General features: G+C 38.2%; 1 pseudogene across 1 annotated transcript; it reads left to right on the forward strand.

Moving 5' to 3' along the window:
* Positions 1–1,422: 1,422 nt before the first annotated feature.
* On the forward strand, positions 1,423–7,857 carry LOC307136704 (protein NLRC3-like; annotated as a pseudogene). Its single transcript has 5 exons — positions 1,423–3,176; positions 3,778–3,951; positions 4,349–4,531; positions 7,195–7,241; positions 7,329–7,857. The product of its transcript is annotated as a protein NLRC3-like (transcript).
* Positions 7,858–23,044: the final 15,187 nt, after the last annotated feature.

The following is a 23,044-nucleotide window of genomic DNA, read 5'->3' on the forward strand; positions in this document are numbered from 1 at the left end:
CCATTGCTGAATCAAAAGAGCAGATCTGCTTCTAAGACATTTTAATGAATGTCACAAAGTAATTGTTCTCTCTTTTTCTTCAGTTTATTAAATGAGTTTTAGGTATTTCAGAACTGTAAAAAAAAGCATTTCCATTAAACAACTGCCACTGTGTAATGCTTCAGTGCTGAAGATGAACAACTATTACCGCTTATCATACAATCCTCAACAGTGGCGACAATAATTATTCACACTGCAGTGCATGTTGGGAATTTTGTACTATAGTAATACCCATCATATATTGCAGCATGAAGCTTTTTCAGTGCATCTAAATAATACAGTTGTTCAAAGTCTTTTATGCACTGCACAGTTTTAAAAACATTCACGGTAACTGTTTGTTAATACACTTTGTTCACATTCTGTAGCTTCACAGGGTTTAAATGCACAACATAAATGTATAAATTAAAAAATGAATGATTAGTTACTTTGGATGCAGTCAGGCCAGCTCACAAGGACCATCTCATCATATAAAAGCAGCTAGTGTCTGCTAATATCTTCTCTTTTTTCTGTTCTTGTTGTACCTCTTTCCTTCAGTGATTCTGTTAACAGCAGGTGTTCATCACTAATGCTCAATCATCACTTAATTAATAATTTAATTATCTCATTAACTTTAACACTCCTTCATTGTTACTTTAACACTCTGTAGAGTGGAACCATATATTGAAATTAAGTTAATTTAACTCTGCGTTTTTTGCTGTATATTTGATCCTAATAATTTTGAAAATACCTGTAAAAATTATTTTTTTGCTGCCTATCATTTGACCATTTTATCATTAAACAGTTTTTTACTGTTTAAAAATACTGTAAAGACAGTAATTTTTCTGTATACAAAAATGTGAATTACTATAATGTGTCATTAATGTCATAATACTTAAAATAACAGCCTAGTTGTTAATTTTGAGATATTGAAATTTTACAGAGTTTTTCATTACAATTTAAAAGAAGAGAAAACAACTGGAGAAAAAAAAATCAAATCAAATCAAATAATTTTTTACAGTCTGACCTAATCTAAAGTTAGACCTATTCACTGTTAATAATTTGTTAACAAATCATTATGTAACTCTTTACATATGAGCTAATTAAACGGTAATCATTTGTTAATTACAGTGGCAATAAATAAAGAACTCACTATATATAGTGAGTAACTATAATGGTTTGCAGATGATATGTAAATACTTTATTATTGTATACTTAAGTGTTACCATAGCTTTTATTTCCATCCATTTTCCTGTATGCTCCTGTACGGTTTTGGTTTGATTCATTGATTAATTTGATTCATAGCAAGTGAGCAAGCTAAAAAGTGGTGGGCCCTGATCTCCTGTATTCACTTATTAATTTATTTTTTGATTCAGCAGTGTGGATTGTCCTCAAGTAATGGATGATGTTCTGCAGAGAGTCAAAGACCAACTCAAAACCAGCATGAAGAACAAGTATGAGAAATTATTTGAGGGAAACAAACTCCAAGAGAATGAAACCCTCCTGAACAGGATCTACACACAGCTCTACATCATAGAGGGAGAGAGTGAAGGAGTGAATGAAGAACATGAGGTTTTACTGATGGAGAAAACAGCCAGAACACAAGACACTCCAATCTACTGCAATGACATCTTTAAAGCCTTACATCAACCAGGATGTGAGGAGAAAGAGCAAATCAAGACTGTTCTTACTAAAGGCATCGCTGGAATCGGAAAAAACATCTCTGTGCAGAAGTTCATTCTGGACTGGGCAGAGGGAAAAGCCAATCATGATGTAGATTTCATGTTTGTGCTTCCATTTCGAGAGCTGAACTTGATCCGAGATCATCAGTACAGTCTTCACAGACTTCTGCTGGACTTTTATCCTGAACTTCACAATCTGGACTCAATGATTTATGAGGAGTGTAAAGTTGTGTTCATCTTTGATGGTCTGGATGAAAGCAGAATCACACTGAATTTTTCAGATGCTCAGGAAGTTTCTGATGTGACTGAGACTTCATCAGTGGGTGTATTGATGTCAAACCTCATCAGAGGAGAGCTGCTTCCTTCTGCTTTCATCTGGATCACCTCCAGACCAGCAGCAGCCAATCAGATCCCCTCCAAATACATCAACCGTCTGACAGAGATTCAGGGATTCAATGAGCCTCAGAAGGAGGAATATTTCAGAAAGAGAATCACTGACGCGTATCAAGCCAGCAGAATCATCTCACACATCAGAAGAGCAAGAAGCCTCCACATCATGTGCCACATACCCGTCTTCTGCTGGATCTCATCCACTGTGCTTCAAAAGCTCCTGAAAGATGATCTGAGTGCAGAAATTCCTCAAACTCTGACTGAAATGTACATCCACTTCCTGCTGATTCAGATCAACATGAGGAATCAGAAGTATGAAGAGAGAGATCCAGAGAAACTCCTGCAGTCCAACAGAGAAGTGATTTTGAAACTTGCTGAAGTGGCGTTCAAACAGCTGATGAAGAGCAATGTGATGTTCTATGAGGAGGACCTGAGAGAGAGAGCGGCATAGACGTCACTGACGCCTCAGTGTATTCTGGGATTTGCACTGAGATCTTTAAGGAGGAGTCAGTGATTCATCTACAGCTTCATTCATCTGAGCGTCCAGGAGTTTCTTGCTGCTTTCTATGTGTTTTACCACCACATAAACAGCACTACAGAAGCGTGTTTAGATTCAGTGCATAATTTACAAAAAAGAGCAGTAGATAAAGCCCTTGAGAGTGAGAATGGACAGCTGGATCTGTTCCTGCGGTTCCTGCTGGGCATCTCACTGGAGTCCAATCAGAGACTCTTACAGGATCTACTGACACACACAGAGAACAGCTCAGAGAGCATCAGGAGAACCACATAGTACATTAAAGACAAGATCAAAGATGGACATGGACATGGACTCTCCACTGAAAGATCCATCAATCTGTTCCTCTGTCTGCTGGAAGTGAAAGATCAGACTCTGTCCAGAGAGATTCAGGAGTTTGTGAAATCAGACAGACACTCAGAGAAGAAACTCTCTCCTGCTCACTGCTCAACAATCACCTATATGCTTCAGATCTCAGAGGAGGTGCTGGATGAGCTGGACCTCAAGAAATACAACACATCAGATGAGGGTAGAAGAAGACTGATACCAGCTGTGATCAACTGTAGAAAAGCCCTGTGAGTGTTACAATTCTTCTGTTACAGAGAAGAGTTTCTAAATTGAAATACACTTCCTGTTGTGCCAAGTAATACATTTTGACTATATTCTGCTTATTTTATGGTACTTTTACACTGCACGGTACGGCTTGGTATGGCTTGGCTTGGATTGCTTTACTTTGGCTCGGTTTGCTTTTCCACTGCAGTTAGTGTCTACTGTCCACATTTTTGCATGTGACGGTCGTTTAAAGCAAGTAATTTAAAAAAGTTGTGCGAACAAATTATACTGTGGTGGCTGTTGCTGACTATTTCAATCTAGCGGGTTTGGTGTCTCATGCTGCAAATCCAATGATGCTGGTAGTGACGATTCTCTCTGACCAATCAGTGATCTGCAGTGTTTTAGTATCTGTACGCCTTGCTTGGAACCTCAACCAAGCTGGTACTAAAAAACTTCCATTACTAACCAATCAAACTAACCAAACTGCCCAAAAGTGAGCCGTACCGAGCCATACCATGTCGTGGTATAAAAAAATTAGAATGTATTTTTACAACAATGAGGCTGAAATACCAGTGGTAGAAGGAGGTAAAAAAAATGGTATTCTTATGTTTTACTCTCTTTCAGTTTGGCTGGCTGCAATCTCACTGATCAGTCATGTGAAATTGTGGCATCAGCTCTTCAATCCTCAAACTCTGTCCTGAGAGAGCTGGACCTGAGTAACAATGACCTGTATGTTTCAGGAGTGAAGCTGCTCTCTGAAGGACTGAAGAGTCCAAACTGTCAGCTGGAGATACTGAGGTATTAATAACATATAAGGCATAATGTACAGTCAGCCATTCATTAAGTTGATGTGTTTTTGCTGATGATCGGTTCAGTTCAGTTCAGTTCAATACATTTTACTGTCCCCAATGGGGAAATTTGGGTTAGACTCTGGTGCCCACATACACTGACCAAAACGTAATCCATAAACCATACACATGCACATAAAACACACTAATAATTATTGCTTATTTAAAAGTCTAATCGACATAGGTACAAAGGATTTCTTAAAACAATTGTATCTACACATAGGCAGCCTATATCATAATATTCTCTATTTAAGTTATGTAAAGGATCAGATAATATTGTGGTAGCTTCCTTGATAACTGATTGCTCATATGAATACTCCAGTGGTTGATATTCTGTGTGTCTGTAGGTTATCTGGCTGTATGGTGACAAAGGAAGGCTGTGGTTATTTGTCTTCAGCTCTGAGTTCAAACCCCTCACACCTGAGAGAGCTAGATCTGAGCTACAATCACCCATGGGATTCAGGAGTCAAGCTGCTCCAACAAACTGTTGCTCACCCTGTGGTCTGTGTGGGTCCTAACGGCCCAGTATAGTGATGGGGACACTATACTGTAACAAGCACCGTCCTTCGGATGAGACGTTAAACCGAGGTCCTGACTCTCTGTGGTCATTAAAAATCCCAGGATGTCCTTCGATAAAGAGTAGGGGTGTAACCCCGGCATCCTGGCCAAATTTGCCCATTGGCCCTCCTAATCATCCCCATATACAGATTGACTTCATCACTCTGTCTTCTCTCCACCAATCAGCTGGTGTGTGGTGGGCGTTCTGGCGCAATATGGCTGCCGTCGCATCATCCAGGTGGATGCTGCACATTGGTGGTGGTTGAGGATTCCCCCTTCTATATGTAAAGCGCTTTGAGTGCCTAGAAAAGCGCTATATAAATGTAACAAATTATTATTATTATTATTATTATTAAATCACAAAATGTATTTAATTTGAAGATTAGAAGAATTACTGAGTTACTGAGTATGGGAAAATTATGACAGGCCGTTGAATTATTGAAACAACAGAAAATGATTTGAGTTTCAGAGCTGAGAAGAATATTATATGTATTAATGCTAATTATTCTACATTACAGAGAAATATACCTGACTGGTAGCTAATGAAGGGGTGCAAATATAGCAGTAATTCTGTCACTCTTTTTAGTTCCAGTCAGTAATCTGTCATTTAGAAACAGCTGCAGTCAGTGTTTCGATGACTGGGAGAGGCCTTGATAAACAACAATGCAGTCGTCCAGTCTAGATGATAAGAATGCAACTGAAATTTAACTGAATTTAACTGAAAGCATATCATAAGATATATTTGTTTGCTTGGTCTTTGTGGGCTTTGGTTCATTCGCTGTTGCAGGCTTTAAAGACCTTTGAAATAACCGAAATGGCGAAGTGATATGGAACTGTAATATGGTTGATAAACCTGGAACGTTTACTGAAATATTTGCACACCCATAGGCGTAAATTGCGGTGGGGGTCGGGGGGTCATTAAAAACAACATTGTGTATTATAAATAATATAATCATATATACTTAAAATAATTGTGTAAGTAGTAAAACAATATAAACGCAAACGGGCAAAAAAATAAGTTTCAAGTTTAGAAACATTTTGAGTCCCCCCTCTCTTGCCCAACAGTGGTTTTGTCCACCGCGCACCTCACCTAGACACACACACACACACACACACACACACACACACACACACACACACACACACGCACCTCATCTAGACACACACAAGTCCGGTGGAAAAGAACACAGTTCTTCAGTAGTTGTTCAGCTGTTAAGGCTAGTTTAATCACTTTAATCATCGGATGAAGTGATTATTTTCTCTTTAAAACAGACGTGGCTGAGACGATGAATAAATTAGCAATGACAAAAAATTATGATAACCGATATAAGTCCGATATTTTAGCAATTGTTGTTTTGGTAGCTTGTTATAAGTCCCCCACAACAAGTAACACGGCAATAAGCCTATCGGTGCGTTCCTGGTGTTCCCTTCACAGGGTATTCTGCCATCTTAAGTGAAATTCCAATCCAAGCCAGCTGAGGATGTCATTTTTTTTATATTTTACTTTATTTACCTGTTTACTATGTTTCACGTGGGAAAAAAAGCGCACGGGATGAGACTGCTATGTTTGAACTGATATTAGGCTAATATTGTAGATCTACCGCTGTGTTGGGTTTCGCTCAATGCTATGTGGAAGAAGCAAGATAATTTAATCATTATATTACCGCGTGGTGAACCTATGATAACTTATATTTAAACAACTATTGCTTTGTGTTGTTGGACAGATAAAATGACAGAAAAGAAAAACGGACATACCATTTTTCAGTGCACCAAAGTGCCACAAATTTTTGCTGTAATATTTGTGTCCCCTTCAAAAATTGCCCTTGAGAAATGTTATGTTTATTGTCATCCCCAACTGTTAGATGAAATTTATGCCCATGTGCACACCATAGAAAGTTTGTCATCAAAACAATCAGAATCAAGCATTCAACAGCTCCATGTTGTAAATGCAAATAATTTACAAGTGAATATTAAATAAAGCCCTTAGATTATAAAGTCAAACCAAAATGTATTCAGACACCTTCAACATTTTCTCACATTATCTCAGTTTACTCACTATAGGTTAGAAAATGGTAATAAAATATGACAAGAAATCTATCAGAACAAATTAATCTTGATAATGTTTGATAACTTTTTATAAAAAGGGATGTAATGATTACAATCAACCAATCAGCTGTTAAATTTAAATAACACAATTAGATAATACCAATTTAGCTCAACCAATGACCAAGCAATGCTTCATTTTGTTCAGTCTGTGGTGTCAAAGGTCAAATAAAAAGCAAATAAAGAAAAAACACTGAAGTAAAACATGCTCAGGTCAAAGTGTCTGAATCACTTTTCTCCCAAATTTGTTTATATCAATTTCACTGGTAGTCACTGTCTGAAGAATTTGTAGGTATAATATGTCACAGTTTACTTTATTTTGCAATCCTCATTTATATAAATGAACTATAGTGTCCTTGCACACACTAGTAAAAATTATACCTGTGGTCTGAATCATTTTTGGTTTGACTGTATACGTCAATTAAATAGTTTAGAAAGATATGAAAAAAGCACTATACAAATAAATATAACTTGACACCTTATATTAGTGGTCTGTGTGTGAATGTGCTTTCTTTATGTCTTATGTCTTTAGTTTGGATCATGGAGGGCCCTCCAGGATCAAAACAGGACCACGAAAATGTAGGTTTTTTTCACTAAAACACTCATGCACATTTAATGAAAACAAATTAGAGTAATAAACTGTTTGATCTCCCTTCTTGTGTTCAGATGCCTGTGATCTCACACTGGATCCAAACACCGCACACACTCAACTCATTCTGTCTGAGGAGAACAGGAAGATCACATATGTGGAAGATCATCAGCCGTATCCTGATCATCCAGAGAGATTTGCTGATATTCCTCAGGTTCTGTGTCGAGAGAGTCTGACTGGACGCTGTTACTGGAAGGCTGAATGGGACTACTGGGCTCGTATAGCAGTGGCCTATAAAGGAATCAGCAGGAAAGAAGGGATTGTCTGTAAGTTTGGATACAATGACAAATCCTGGTGTCTTTTCTGCACTAATAGTGGATTTGTTGTCTGGCAAAATAATCAGAGCATTAACATGCCAGACAATTTACCACAATTTAAGAGAGTAGGAGTGTATCTGGACGTGTCGGCCGGCACTCTGTCCTTCTCCGGTGTCTCTGACACACACACACACTCACACACTTGCACACAATCAACACCACATTCACGGAACCCCTCTATGCTGCATTTAAGGCTTTTAAATCCAAACTATCTCTGTGTCAGATTTAACTACAGATTAAATTAATAATAATCTTAGTCGTATTGAAACTTGTCAGAATGACAGTAATGTATAACTAACACATTTTAATGCATGTAAACATTTAGAAAAACATGCTATATAACATGAATCTGTTAAAACTACTAAATATGGTCAGTCATAAAAGGAAAAATATTACGTCTATTTATTTATATGTTATATCTTTAGACATGGGTCAATGACATGACATGTATTTTTTGTGTCCGAATTCATTATTTTCCTGAAAAGAATTGTAATAAATACATGTCATATATCAAATTGATCTACAATATTTCCTTTATAAGAGTCCCTTTTCATTTTTTTGAAATTCAAAAGTCATCAAACCAAAGCAAAACCATAGTTATGTGTTTGTCACATTCAGTCACTTTCACTTTGTGAAGTTCCTCTGGCCATAAACTAAAGAGGTTCTTAAATAGCCTACATGTAATCTAATCAGGGTCCTCAACCCTCTGGTACTGTTTGTGTGTCGGTCAAAAATGACAGATTTTTTTGTTTTGTTTTTCACTAAAAGTGATTGTACAAGTTCAATAATGTTTATATTTAATATTTAGTATATTTAGGGAATGTTATGGTAGTAAATTATATTTGTGCAGTAGTTTTTCCAACATAAACTGTCATAAATCTTGAATGTTTTGGAGCACAGACTGAAGTTTGGTCTCTTTTTAAAGACGCCACTTGACAGATTATTGCTGAAGTGAAGAATGTTTAAAAACATTGGGAAAAAAGTAATAAAATGTTCCATTTATTATGAAAAAATGTACAAAAATACCATATTTTCCAAAACACATTTTACTCTAAACCGGTAAGAAGAACAAAAATCCATAAATCTAAACAAGCTGTGGTCCAAATTTGAGGTCGATATCTCAAAATGTATTTTCTTTTTATTGAAATGCGGCACTGTATGCTTTTGGCCTATTCCCAGAATAAAAAAAACACAAACTTTGTGTTTTTTAAACACAAACTTTTTTAAACTTTCTTTGACACAAACTCATATGATGTTTATTTGCTGTGAATTGCTCTGTAATAGTGGTGGAAATTTCGATTCTTTCTTTTTCGATTGAGTGTAACGGATTTCTACTGACGAGGCAAGTTGTTGGACCCAAGTGCAGTTTAATCAAAAATATCAAAACATAAAACAAAGACTTGACATGGCTAAACATAAACCTCACCTACACAGCAGGTTACAACATCAATAACAGACAAGGACACACGGCAAACATGAGGGCTTAAATACACTGAGACTAATGACAAGACAAGTGACACCTGTGAACCGTGATTAAACAATGAACCAATGACAGGACAAGACACAAGATCACATGAGGGCATGGGAATCACATGACAATGAAACATGACAAAACCAGGAAGTGCATGATAAGACTGTGAACAATTATACTCAAACATAACAAACATGATAAACTAAAAACATAACCAAGAACAATGAACATGAACCAACACCAAAATACCCTGTGACAAAGAGGTTCGTTCATCAAAATGATTAGTTCAGATTCGTTCACTGATTCGTTCAGTGACCATTTTTTTATATTACATAAATATCCCAGCAGGTGGCAAACAGAGTGTCTTATGCGTTATTTCTTAAGTCAACGAACGTATTTACTCACAAAAAAAAATTATTTGGCTTTATTAAAATGTGTGCATAATCTACTCATTAAATAAAATAAGTCTAAATAAGTGGTTCAGATGACCAAAGCACAAGGTTTTCTTGCATGATTAACATTTAATTGTTTGGTCAGACATTTACACATTCATATATCTGGGATTATGGTAAACGAATGTGGAGTTCTAAACAAGCGTAGCCTAAAACTGCGCTTTGTAGCTATCCGCTCTCTGCTTATTGCTGAACGAGACTGATTTGCATGCTAAATGACCGACATCCATTTCCACGAACGAGATGTACCACCAGTTCGTTCACGAACGAGATGTAGCAGTTCGCTCAATTCGTTCACGAACAAGATCTCTCTCTCTCTCGTTCAGTGATGGGCGTGTTCGTTCAGTATCGTTGGTGGTTCAATTCGTTCATGAACCAGATGTATCAGTTCGTTCGATTCGTTCACGAACGAGATCGCTCTCTTTCAGACTCATAAAAGCAAGTCGGTCAGTGATGGACGTGTTCGTTACCTCCAATAATATCGCATTTTTTATTTGTTTTACAGTTTTTGGAGAATTGCATGACATGACTCAAACGTAATTAAGTAATTTTTATTAATTTTATAAAACAACAACAACAATGAAAATAAATAATACAAACACAATACATCAGTCCTTAAGTAATCATTTAACCATAAGCCTGCATTATTACACTGTTTTCATTAAAATGGTAAAGTGTACATGTCTTTCTTTGCTGCATATATGCCTAACTACACAAGCCGAGCTCTACATGTTCGCTATCAGTCTCGTTCAATAGCTGGTTCATTTCATTCACGAACGAAATACAGTTCGTTCACGAACAAGTCGAGAAGGAGATCAGTCTTTGGTTCAGAGTCAGAGTCAGACTCAAAAGCATCTCGGTCTGTAAAAGGCGTATTCGTTCACTGAATTCAACAAATCACATGCTCCGTCACATCTTATACTCTAACGCTATTGGCTCGAAGTTTTGTCATTGACAGGATGAAACCGTCAACAGAGCTGCGCATGCGCTTGCTCCTCACTGCTAATAGCGCCATGCTGCTGTGGAGGGAGGAATTTCAGTGAACGAGACATATGAGTCAGTGGACTACTTGAACGAGAACGATTCGTTCACCTAAAAGATTAATTCAAAAAGAACGATTCGTTCACGAACGTAACATCACTACTCTGTAAGAAAGTCTTAAAGGAATACTTTTTTTTGTTGTTGAAAAAATAGGCTAATTTTCCATCTCCCCTAAAGTAAAACAGTTGAGTTTGTCCGTTTTCTAATCCATTCAGCCGATCTCCGGGTCTGGCGGTAGCACTTTTAGCATAGCTTAGCATAGATCATTGAATCAGATTAGACCGTTAGCATCTCGCTCAAAAATGACCAAAGAGTTTTGATATTTTTCCTATTTAAAACTTGACTCTTCCGTAGTTACATCCGGCCGACGGAAAATGAAAAGTTGTGATTTTCTAGGCCGATAAGGCTAGGAACTATACTCTCATTCCTGCGTAATAATCAAGAGCTTTGTGCCGTACCATGAATGCAGCGGCGCAATGATATTACACAGCGACTGAAAATAGTCCCCAGCACTCTCTGTGTAAGCAGGTTGTCACGGTGCTGTTATATCATTATATCATGGGCTGCACCCATGGTACGGCACAAAGTTCCTTGATCATTACGCACAGGGGTTAAAGTGGGCCAGAACTGCGTTCACCTCAGATAAATTAATAAATAAATAGATCCAGCGGTCGCAGCACGAGAGCAGCTGGATTGTCTCACGCACAGGACGGTTTCTCCGCTCTTTTGAAGTGATAACGAGCGCCAGGCAGTTGCTTTATCCGTTTGAATACAAGCCCAACATATTGTACAGTAAAGGCTCTGTGGCAAAACTAGCTGAACCAGACTGAATAGCTCTATGTAAAGTGAAGTATTGAGGTAAACTATAGGCTGCCTACACGACTGTAATCGTTCAAAACAAAATAGCTCAAATTTGGGACCTCGCTGGTTTTAAAACTCCTGTTTGAAACATCGCTGTTTCTGAAAACCTGTTTGCTTTGACCTCATTTCTGGAGTTAATACATTTATGCTGTTAATGTGTTGCAGCTTGGAATATTTATATATAGGCCTACTTAATATTAAAATTGAATATTCAGACAAGTAATGAGTTACTCATTGTAACTCTGTGCTTTGACGATTTTGTTTAAAAAAAAAAAAACTAATTATTTCTGTGGTAGAAAACGTTGTGGCTACTTTGGGGTTTGTTATAGCCCCAGGGCGCTACGTGTTCTTAATTCTGGTTTTAATAATTTTTATACTTCCCATTTTTATGTTTAAATTTACATTGTGAAAAACAAGGTTGTGTCGCATATTATTTTAACATAGTATCATCATCATATCAGTGTAGATGTAGATGGACCAAAATAAAACCATTAAAATATCAAGTAAATAAGTATTGTGATACTTGCTGCCACAGTGACACTCTTGTCCCAAAAAGTATTGCTATACCACAATACTCAATATGTTGTCCCACGGGGCCCCGCTTTATATTAGGTGGCGTGGCCTTAACTACAATGTACTTACTGTGTTCAAATTGTATTGCAAAACACCTTTGCTGATATTGAGGTGGAATACAAGTAAAGTTAGGGACAGGTGTGGTGGTATGGGTAAGTTTAAGAGTAAAGTTAGGGACATGTGTGGTGGTATGAGTAAGTTTAAGAGTAAAGTTAGGGACATGTGTGGTGGTATGGGTAAGTTTAAGGGTAAAGTTAGGGACAGGTGTGGAGTAATGGGTAAGTTTAAGGGTAAAGTTAGGGACAGGTGTGGAGTAATGGGTAAGTTTAAGGGTAAAGTTAGGGACAGGTGTGGTATGGGTAAGTTTAAGGGTAAAGTTAGGGACATGTGTGGTGGTATGGGTAAGTTTAAGAGAAAAGTTAGGGACAGGTATGGAGTAATGGGTAAGTTTAAGGGTAAAGTTAGGGACAGGTGTGGTGGTATGGGTAAGTTTAAGGGTAAAGTTAGGAACAGGTGTGGTGGTATGGGTAAGTTTAAGAGTAAAGTTAGGGACATGTGTGGTGGTATGGGTAAGTTTAAGAGTAAAGTTAGGGACATGTGTGGTGGTATGGGTAAGTTTAAGAGTAAAGTTAGGGACATGTGTGGTGGTATGGGTAAGTTTAAGGGTAAAGTTAGGGACAGGTGTGGAGTAATGGGTAAGTTTAAGGGTAAAGTTAGGGACAGGTGTGGTATGGGTAAGTTTAAGGGTAAAGTTAGGGACATGTGTGGTGGTATGGGTAAGTTTAAGAGAAAAGTTAGGGACAGGTATGGAGTAATGGGTAAGTTTAAGGGTAAAGTTAGGGACAGGTGTGGTGGTATGGGTAAGTTTAAGGGTAAAGTTAGGAACAGGTGTGGAGTAATGGGTAAGTTTAAGGGTAAAGTTAGGGACATGTGTGGTGGTATGGGTAAGTTTAAGGGTAAAGTTAGGGACATGTGTGGAGAAATAGGTAAGTTTAAGGGTAAAGTTAGGGACAGGTGTGGAGTAATGGGTAAGTTTAAGGGTAAAGTTAGGGACAGGTGTGGTAATGGGTAAGTTTAAGGGTAAAGTTAGGGACAGGTGTGGAGTAATGGGTAAGTTTAAGGGTAAAGTTAAGGACATGTGTGGTGGTATGGGTAAGTTTAAGGGTAAAGTTAGGGACAGGTGTGGTGGTATGGGTAAGTTTAAGGTTAAAGTTAGGGACAGGTGTGGCGGTATGGGTAAGTTTAAGGGTAAAGTTAGGGACAGGTGTGGTAATGGGTAAGTTTAAGGGTAAAGTTAGTGACAGGTGTGGAGTAATGGGTAAGTTTAAGGGGAAAGTTAGGGACATGTGTGGTGGTATGGGTAAGTTTATGGGTAAAGTTAGGGACAGGTGTGGAGTAATGGGTAAGTTTAAGGGTAAAGTTAGGGACAGGTGTGGAGTAATAGGTAAGTTTAAGGGTAAAGTTAAGGACATGTGTGGTGGTATGGGTAAGTTTAAGGGTAAAGTTAGGGACAGGTGTGGTGGTATGGGTAAGTTTAAGGGTAAAGTTAGGGACAGGTGTGGTGGTATGGGTAAGTTTAAGAGTAAAGTTAGGGACAGGTGTGGAGTAATGGGTAAGTTTAAGAGTAAAGTTAGGGACAGGTGTGGAGTAATGGGTAAGTTTAAGGGTAAAGTTAGGGACATGTGTGGTGGTATGGGTAAGTTTAAGGGTAAAGTTAGGGACAGGTGTGGAGTAATGGGTAAGTTTAAGGGTAAAGTTAGGGACATGTGTGGTGGTATGGGTAAGTTTAAGGGTAAAGTTAGGGACAGGTGTGGAGTAATGGGTAAGTTTATGGGTAAAGTTAGGGACAGGTGTGGAGTAATGGGTAAGTTTAAGGATAAAGTTAGGGACAGGTGTGGTAATGGGTAAGTCTAAGGGTAAAGTTAGGGACAGGTGTGGAGTAATGGGTAAGTTTAAGGGTAAAGTTAGGGACATGTGTGGTGGTATGGGTAAGTTTAAGGGTAAAGTTAGGGACAGATGTGGTGGTATGGGTAAGTTTAAGGGTAAAGTTAGGGACAGGTGTGGTAATGGGTAAGTTTAAGGGTAAAGTTAGGGACAGGTGTGGAGTAATGGGTAAGTTTAAGGGTAAAGTTAGGTACAGGTGTGGTGGTATGGGTAAGTTTAAGGGTAAAGTTAGGGACAGGTGTGGTGGTATGGGTAAGTTTAAGGGTAAAGTTAGGGACAGGTGTGGTGGTATGGGTAAGTTTAAGGGTAAAGTTAGGGACAGGTGTGGAGTAATGGGTAAGTTTAAGGGTAAAGTTAGGGACATGTGTGGTGGTATGGGTAAGTTTAAGGGTAAAGTTAGGGACAGGTGTGGAGTAATGGGTAAGTTTAAGGGTAAAGGTAGGGACATGTGTGGTGGTATGGGTAAGTTTAAGGGTAAAGTTAGGGACAGGTGTGGAGTAATGGGTAAGTTTAAGGGTAAAGTTAGGTACAGGTGTGGTGGTATGGGTAAGTTTAAGGGTAAAGTTAGGGACAGGTGTGGTGGTATGGGTAAGTTTAAGGGTAAAGTTAGGGACAGGTGTGGTGGTATGGGTAAGTTTAAGGGTAAAGTTAGGGACAGGTGTGGAGTAATGGGTAAGTTTAAGGGTAAAGTTAGGGACATGTGTGGTGGTATGGGTAAGTTTAAGGGTAAAGTTAGGGACAGGTGTGGAGTAATGGGTAAGTTTAAGGGTAAAGGTAGGGACATGTGTGGTGGTATGGGTAAGTTTAAGGGTAAAGTTAGGGACAGGTGTGGAGTAATGGGTGAGTTTAAGGGTAAAGTTAGGGACATGTGTGGTGGTATGGGTAAGTTTAAGGGTAAAGTTAGGGACAGGTGTGGAGTAATGGGTAAGTTTAAGGGTAAAGTTAGGGACATGTGTGGTGGTATGGGTAAGTTTAAGGGTAAAGTTAGGGACAGGTGTGGAGTAACGGGTAAGTTTAAGGGTAAAGTTAGGGACATGTGTGGTGGTATGGGTAAGTTTAAGGGTAAAGTTAGGGACAGGTGTGGAGTAATGGATAAGTTTAAGGGTAAAGTTAGGGACAGGTGTGGAGTAATGGGTAAGTTTAAGGGTAAAGTTAGGGACAGGTGTGGAGTAATGGGTAAGTTTAAGGGTAAAGTTAGGGACTTGTGTGGTGGTATGGGTAAGTTTAAGGGTAAAGTTAGGGACAGGTGTGGAGTAATGGGTAAGTTTAAGGTTAAAGTTAAGGACATGTGTGGTGGTATGGGTAAGTTTAAGGGTAAAGTTAGGGACAGGTGTGGTGGTATGGGTAAGTTTAAGGGTAAAGTTAGGGACAGGTGTGGTGGTATGGGTAAGTTTAAGGGTAAAGTTAGGGACAGGTGTGGTAATGGGTAAGTTTAAGGGTAAAGTTAGTGACAGGTGTGGAGTAATGGGTAAGTTTAAGGGGAAAGTTAGGGACATGTGTGGTGGTATGGGTAAGTTTATGGGTAAAGTTAGGGACAGGTGTGGAGTAATGGGTAAGTTTAAGGGGAAAGTTAGGGACAGGTGTGGTAATGGGTAATTTAAGGGTAAAGTTAGGGACAGGTGTGGAGTAATAGGTAAGTTTAAGGGTAAAGTTAAGGACATGTGTGGTGGTATGGGTAAGTTTAAGGGTAAAGTTAGGGACAGGTGTGGTGGTATGGGTAAGTTTAAGGGTAAAGTTAGGGACAGGTGTGGTGGTATGGGTAAGTTTAAGAGTAAAGTTAGGGACAGGTGTGGAGTAATGGGTAAGTTTAAGGGTAAAGTTAGGGACATGTGTGGTGGTATGGGTAAGTTTAAGGGTAAAGTTAGGGACAGGTGTGGAGTAATGGGTAAGTTTAAGGGTAAAGTTAGGGACATGTGTGGTGGTATGGGTAAGTTTAAGGGTAAAGTTAGGGACAGGTGTGGTGGTATGGGTAAGTTTAAGGGTAAAGTTAGGGACAGCTGTGGTGGTATGGGTAAGTTAAAGGGTAAAGTTAGGGACAGGTGTGGTGGTATGGGTAAGTTTAAGGGTAAAGTTAGGGACATGTGTGGAGTAATGGGTAAGTTTAAGGGTAAAGTTAGGGACATGTGTGGTGGTATGGGTAAGTTTAAGGGTAAAGTTAGGGACAGGTGTGGAGTAATGGGTAAGTTTAAGGGTAAAGTTAGGGACATGTGTGGTGGTATGGGTAAGTTTAAGGGTAAAGTTAGGGACAGGTGTGGAGTAATGGGTAAGTTTAAGGGTAAAGTTAGGGACATGTGTGGGGGTATGGGTAAGTTTAAGGGTAAAGTTAGGGACAGGTGTGGAGTAATGGATAAGTTTAAGGGTAAAGTTAGGGACAGGTGTGGAGTAATGGGTAAGTTTAAGGGTAAAGTTAGGGACAGGTGTGGAGTAATGAGTAAGTTTAAGGGTAAAGTTAGGGACAGGTGTGGTGGTATGGGTAAGTTTAAGGGTAAAGTTAGGGACAGGTGTGGTGGTATGGGTAAGTTTACGGGTAAAGTTAGGGACAGGTGTGGTGGTATGGGTAAGTTTAAGGGTAAAGTTAGGGACAGGTGTGGAGTAATGGGTAAGTTTAAGGGTAAAGTTAGGGACAGGTGTGGAGTAATTGGTAAGTTTAAGGGTAAAGTTAGGGACATGTGTGGTGGTATGGGTAAGTTTAAGGGTAAAGTTAGGGACAGGTGTGGAGTAATGGGTAAGTTTAAGGGTAAAGTTAGGGACATGTGTGGTGGTATGGGTAAGTTTAAGGGTAAAGTTAGGGACAGGTGTGGAGTAATGGGTACGTTTAAGGGTAAAGTTAGGGACAGGTGTGGAGTAATGGGTAAGTTTAAGGGTAAAGTTAGGGACAGGTGTGGAGTAATTGGTAAGTTTAAGGGTAAAGTTAGGGACATGTGTGGTTGTATGGGTAAGTTTAAGGGTAAAGTTAGGGACAGGTGTGGAGTAATGGGTAAGTTTAAGGGTAAAGTTAGGGACAGGTGTGGTGGTATGGGTAAGTTTAAGGGTAAAGTTAGGGACAGGTGTGGTGGTATGGGTAAGTTTAAGGGTAAAGTTAGGGACAGGTGTGGAGTTATGGGTAAGTTTAAGGGTAAAGTTAGGGACAGGTGTGGTGGTATGGGTAAGTTTAAGGGTAAAGTTAGGGACAGGTGTGGAGTAATGAGTAAGTTTAAGGGTAAAGTTAGGGACAGGTGTGGTGGTATGGGTAAGTTTAAGGGTAAAGTTAGGGACAGGTGTGGAGTAATGGGTAAGTTTAAGGGTAAAGTTAGGGACAGGTGTGGAGTAATGGGTAAGTTTAAGGGTAAAGTTAGGGACAGGTGTGGAGTAATTGGTAAGTTTAAGGGTAAAGTTAGGGACATGTGTGGTGGTATGGGTAAGTTTAAGGGTAAAGTTAGGGACAGGTGTGGAGTAATGGGTAAGTTTAAGGGTAAAGTTAGGGACAGGTGTGGTGGTATGGGTAAGTTTAAGGGTAAAGTTAGGGACAGGTGTGGTGGTATGGGTAAGTTTAAGGGTAAAGTTAGGGACAGGTGTGGAGTTATGGGTAAGTTTAAGGGTAAAGTTAGGGACAGGTGTGGTGGTATGGGTAAGTTTAAGGGTAAAGTTAGGGACAGGTGTGGAGTAATGAGTAAGTTTAAGGGTAAAGTTAGGGACAGGTGTGGTGGTATGGGTAAGTTTAAGGGTAAAGTTAGGGACAGGGGTGGAGTTATGGGTAAGTTTAAGGGTAAAGTTAGGGACAGGTGTGGTGGTATGGGTAAGTTTAAGGGTAAAGTTAGGGACAGGTGTGGAGTAATGAGTAAGTTTAAGGGTAAAGTTAGGGACAGGTGTGGTGGTATGGGTAAGTTTAAGGGTAAAGTTAGGGACAGGTGTGGAGTAATGGGTAAGTTTAAGGGTAAAGTTAGGGACAGGTGTGGAGTAATGGGTAAGTTTAAGGGTAAAGTTAGGGACAGGTGTGGTGGTATGGGTAAGTTTAAGGGTAAAGTTAGGGACAGGTGTGGAGTAATGAGTAAGTTTAAGGGTAAAGTTAGGGACAGGTGTGGTGGTATGGGTAAGTTTAAGGGTAAAGTTAGGGACAGGTGTGGAGTAATGGGTAAGTTTAAGGGTAAAGTTAGGGACATGTGTGGTGGTATGGGTAAGTTTAAGGGTAAAGTTAGGGACATGTGTGGTGGTATGGGTAAGTTTAAGGGTAAAGTTAGGGACATGTGTGGTGGTATGGGTACCACTTAAACTCTGCAGCATATTTTGAATTTTTTAGAGGATTTGGCATATCTGAATTTAAAAGAGTGCCCTTCCCACATACATTGGAGTAAATAGATAAAAATGGTCTCATTTTACAGAAAACACTCTGAATTTTAACACAGTGGTGGAATATTGCATATATTATATTGTATAAATTCACAATTTTATGATAAACACATATAAAAAGTCATTTTTTGATACTGTTTTTAATTAATATTTTATATATATATAAAAAAAAATTACCTTTTTTTTCTATGTCCCTTTAGAAATTTTCTTTTGATTCCACTAGGTGGCAGCAAACAGGGGAAAAAGATTTTTCTTGATATCACCTTCTAAAAAAAAGTTATTGAGATTTATCTGAAAGGAGTCACTGGTGTCTCCAAGTCTACTTTTACGGTGTACATTTTTTATTTCTGAAACAATAGAGCATACCTGAATTTAGGGACAGGTTAGGGACAGGTATGGAGTAATGGGTAAGTTTAAGGGTAAAGTTAGGGACAGGTGTGGTGGTATGGGTAAGTTTAAGGGTAAAGTTAGGGACAGGTGTGGTGGTATGGGTAAGTTTAAGGGTAAAGTTAGGGACAGGTGTGGTGGTATGGGTAAGTTTAAGGGTAAAGTTAGGGACAGGTGTGGTGGTATGGGTAAGTTTAAGGGTAAAGTTAGGGACAGGTGTGGTGGTATGGGTAAGTTTAAGGGTAAAGTTAGGGACAGGTGTGGTGGTATGGGTAAGTTTAAGTCTAAAGTTAGGGACAGGTGTGGTGGTATGGGTAAGTTTAAGGGTAAAGTTAGGGACATGTGTGGTGGTATGGGTAAGTTTAAGGGTAAAGTTAGGGACAGGTGTGGAGTAATAGGTAAGTTTAAGGGTAAAGTTAGGGACAGGTGTGGTGGTATGGGTAAGTTTAAGGGTAAAGTTAGGGACAGGTGTGGTGGTATGGGTAAGTTTAAGTCTAAAGTTAGGGACAGGTGTGGTGGTATGGGTAAGTTTAAGTCTAAAGTTAGGGACAGGTGTGGAGTAATGGGTAAAGCTTATAAAAAAAATCATTTGCGCACAACAGTAAGTGATGGGAGGCTGAGCAATATTGGAGTACTGAGCATTGAGGGAAGACGGAGAGCAAGATCATTGAACATGGATGATTTTGTTGGACGCTTTGCCCTCCGTCACCGTAACAGGCGTATCCAGCTCTTATAAGTCCTTGCTGTTAATGTTAAATTTGTGGTGTCAACCTTATTGACTGACAACATAAAAAAAGTTATTGGCACTGATTTCACTTAAAATTAGGTTCTTTACAACTTCTAAAGAATGTTCTTTGCCATACTGTTCATCTTTAATATAATATAAATATGGCAGACTTTTAAAAGCTGCCTGCCATTTAGTAAAAAAAAAAAAAACTTGGTCCATGTTTTAAATCTGTGTATGTAATGATGTAATGTATATATAATGTAATATAAATAGGAATAAACATTGCTACAGCTTCTTGCTGCGCTCAAAAACCCACTTTCTACCATTGTCATTGAAGTTGCTCTTGTTTACAAATATATACATGTGTGATGAGAAAAATTCTTGCTTGCATAGCATTTACCACATGCCATTTGCATCTATACTGTTTATTTATGCCACTGTAGGGCTATTTATACTGGTTCACTGTTTACATGTATTTAAATGTGTACCACCCCTCTCTGAGTCTGTGCCCCAGCCTGGCCCCCCCATGAAAAATTGTGTAGACCCGCCCCTGAGAACATGGTGAGGAAAGACCATAAGGGAGAACTGGACAAGAGAATCAGCATACATTCCAGGGCCGGCCCTGACCAATTTGCTGCCCTAGGCAAGATTTTACTTGGTGCCCCTTAAAGGTTTAGCACTACATGTTATCAGTCTAAGTTGTGGAAACACTGGTACGGTTTTATTTTTGTAATGCATTGATGTTTTTTTTATTTTCATTGTTGTTGTTTTATATGATGTCCAGTCCATTCTATCCCATAATTATGTTCGTGATATTATAATTATTTTTTAAAAGGCTGATTATAGTTAAACTATACAAAAATAGCACCTACGCCACATTACAGCCAATACACAAATAGCAAGAGTACTTGCATCTAACATTCATGCACAAACTATTCATTGAGAACTAGCAAGTGTTTGTTTTCCAGTAGATGGCAGCAATCTTCCACTAAACTATGATCATTCATGTTTTCACTGTGAATTCAACTGAGAAATTTAGATATTTAATGTGAATTTTACATAAAATGTTGCTATTTTAAATAACCTGTATATAAATATCATTACTAATTTCGGCAAATACATTTTAAAATTGCCATATGTCCCCTTGAAACTGCACAACTGTAGAGTAAAAACATTAGGCTATTAAAAGTGATATTACATGCGTTTAAATATTTAATGCAATTAGATAAACTGTTCATTCATTAGCCTATATCACTTTACCTGGCCAAATATCTAAAACTTCTTAAATCAAGATGCATTTAATCAAATTACATATTTTTTCTTGTTTTCTGGGGGGAGCAAATCAAAATGAAGTGAGTTTTTGCTTAAAACAAGCAAAATTATCTGCCAATGGGGTGAGAACAATAATCTTATTTCTGTTTGGGACAGAAACAAGATTTCAATCAGAAACAAGATTATTTCTTCTCACCCCATTGGCAGATACTTTTGCCTGTTTTAAGCAAAAACTCACTTCATTTTGATTTTTTTTTCAAGAAAACAAGAAAAAATATCTTATGTAATTTTACTTATCTAAATGCATCTTAATTTAAGAATTTTTTTTAAATTTAGACTAGAAACAAGAAACTAAGAAAGAAGAATACTAAGTAAGAAGAGCATTTTTTTGCAGTGTAGCCTATCCATTCTTACAAATACTAAAAGTAGGAGGGAAAGCAGAACACATTTTCTTGTATGTATACACATAATGCAGAGATGTGGAAAGTACAAAAAGAATTTAAGCGTTTCTTACACAATCAATATTCACATTGAGTGTTCCAATCTCTGAATCCAACACTGCAGAATCAGCATCTGAACATGTTGAATATGCACATTTATAGAGGTTTTTAGAGAATGTTTTGTGCTTCAGAATGACAGAGATGATGAATTCACGTGCTCACCAGTCCAATGGTCTGGACTCATTTTTCCCTGCAGTTTATTGAATGTGAAAATGACTGTTAGACGGTGTAATAAAGTTTTATTCCCCCATGGTCACGCAGATCAAACCTGATGGAAGAAACCCTTGTCTTATTGGACATTGTGTGTTTATTTAATGGAATTTCACTTTGTCCTGTGATATATTTTTATTATAATTTTTTATTATAATAAATAAATTATGAATTCATTAATTACTTTTTAGAGTAACTTAACTTTTTTAGAGCAACATTGTGTGTGTGTGTGTGGGGAGAGAGAGAGAGAGAGAGAGAGAGAGAGAGAGAGAGAGAGAGAGAGAAGGCCTATGTTAGATCTTATTGAATCATATTCAGCTCATATTATATTTTATTGTCACACTTTAATGGGTAAATTAATTAATTTAATGGACACATTAAACACAAACGTGTAAGGCGTGTATTGTACACACAGCATTGAAACGATGGAGTGTGTTGTGGTTGCTTCATCTGACAGTGAAACGATGGAGTGTGTTGTGGTTGCTTCATCTGACAGTGAAACGATGGAGTGTGTTGTGGTTGCTTCATCTGACAGTGAAACGATGGAGTGTGTTGTGGTTGCTTCATCTCATCTGACAGTGAAACGCAGAGGTGGACAGTAACTAAGTACATTTACTTGAGTACTGTACTTAAGTACACTTTTTGAGTATCTGTACTTTACTGGAGTATTATTTTTTAGGGATACTTTTACTTTAACTTCACTACATTTGAAAGACAAATATCGTACTTTTTACTCCACTACATTTCTATCAAGGTCCTCAAACTCGAAAGTCATTTCTGTAGCAGCTTTAAAAGTCAGTGGATGATTTTTTTCTTCTTTAAAAGTTTTTATTTTATTTTATTTTTTTGCAGACAGCCTATCAGTAATAACTCTGGTATAGGGTCATGTGAAGTTTCCCAAAAAATTTTTTTTACACTGATCAGTTTACAGCAAAATGGAAGAAGACGGTTCCTTAGCACAGTGTGTGCACCCATGGCTATACTTAAAAAGTAAGCTTCAGTTTTCTCAAAAGATTAAAGATTAGTTTTGTTGGCATACACTTTGATGCATGTCTCATAAAATGTTAAAAAATTTAAATGTCTGGGAGAAAGAGAAGAGTAAACAGTTGGGAGAATATTGTATGCGTATCAGTGTATAGGGTCCATGCATTCAGCCTTAAAGTGACAGAAGTTTTGTAAAGAGCGTTGTAACTTTTATACAAGAAATTGAACATTTCAATACTTGTATAAAAGTTACAACGCTCTATACAAATGTAAAGAAATTACTTTAAGGTATTCGTATGCTTGCATGTCGGATGGAGCATCACTGACTGGCTTAAACCACCTTGACATTGTGCATTTATACAACAATAATAAAATAATGCATTGACATAAAAAAGGAAATTTACTTTTGATACTTAAGTACTTTTAAAAACAAATACTTCTGTACTTTTACTTAAGTAAAAATCTGTTTTTAGAACTTTCACTTGTAACGGAGTAATATTTGACCAGTAGTACTTTTACTTTTACTCAAGTAATAGAGTTGTGTACTTTGTCCACCTCTGGCGATGGAGTGTGTTGTTGCTTCATCTGACAGTGAAACTATGATGGAGTGTGTTGTGGTTGCTTCATCTGACAGAGCTTCTTCCACAGGCTTCTGGCTGCTTTATTTT

The sequence above is a fragment of the Gobio gobio genome (genome assembly GCF_949357685.1).
Source record: "Gobio gobio genome assembly, chromosome: 13".
NCBI classification, from domain to species: Eukaryota; Metazoa; Chordata; class Actinopteri; order Cypriniformes; family Gobionidae; genus Gobio; species Gobio gobio.